We start from the raw sequence: 715 nt of genomic DNA, 5'->3' as shown, positions 1-715 counted from the left end.
ACCTGGAAACTGTTCTGAGGAGCAATGGGTACTCCACAAATTACATTAGAAGTGTAACAGAGCCAAACACTCGGCGAAGTAAGGAACCAGAAAAAGAAATGTCGGGTACGGCCTTTCTGCCATACATTCCCAGAGTGACGGACAGAATCGGCCGTATATTGCGCAAACACGGCGTAAAGACGATTTTCAAACCGACAAGGAAGATCAAAGAGTGTCTTAGATCGGCGAAGGAGAAAAGAGACCCACTTGCAATGTCGGGAATATACCGTATACCTTGCACATGCGGAAAAGTTTATGTCGGAATGACTGGACGATCCATTAATACCAGGATCAAAGAGCATAAGCGACATTGCAGGTTGGGGCAGGTGGAGAAATCGGCCGTGGCAGAACACGCACTGAATGAGACCGACCACGTAATAAAATTCACCGACACGGAAGTTCTGGCTGTAGAGAAGCACTATCACACGCGCTTGTTCAGAGAAGCTTTAGAAATCCAAAAACACGCGAACAGTTTCAACAAGAAAGAGGAAAGCCTTAAGGTAAACGGATCCTGGCTTCCCGTACTGCAGCGAACGACCGTCGCAGGTAGCAAGAGGAGAACCGCACCGGAAATGACCGCGGAGAAGCCCTCGGACGTTGGCGCGCCAGGTACATATAGTCTGCGGCCGCGAGCTCGCCTCCAGTTCACCACCGGCAATGGAGGGTGAAGCTTTGA

The sequence above is a fragment of the Schistocerca nitens genome, chromosome 3, assembly GCF_023898315.1.
Source record: "Schistocerca nitens isolate TAMUIC-IGC-003100 chromosome 3, iqSchNite1.1, whole genome shotgun sequence".
NCBI classification, from domain to species: domain Eukaryota; kingdom Metazoa; phylum Arthropoda; class Insecta; order Orthoptera; family Acrididae; genus Schistocerca; species Schistocerca nitens.
This window is presented reverse-complemented; position numbering follows the sequence as displayed.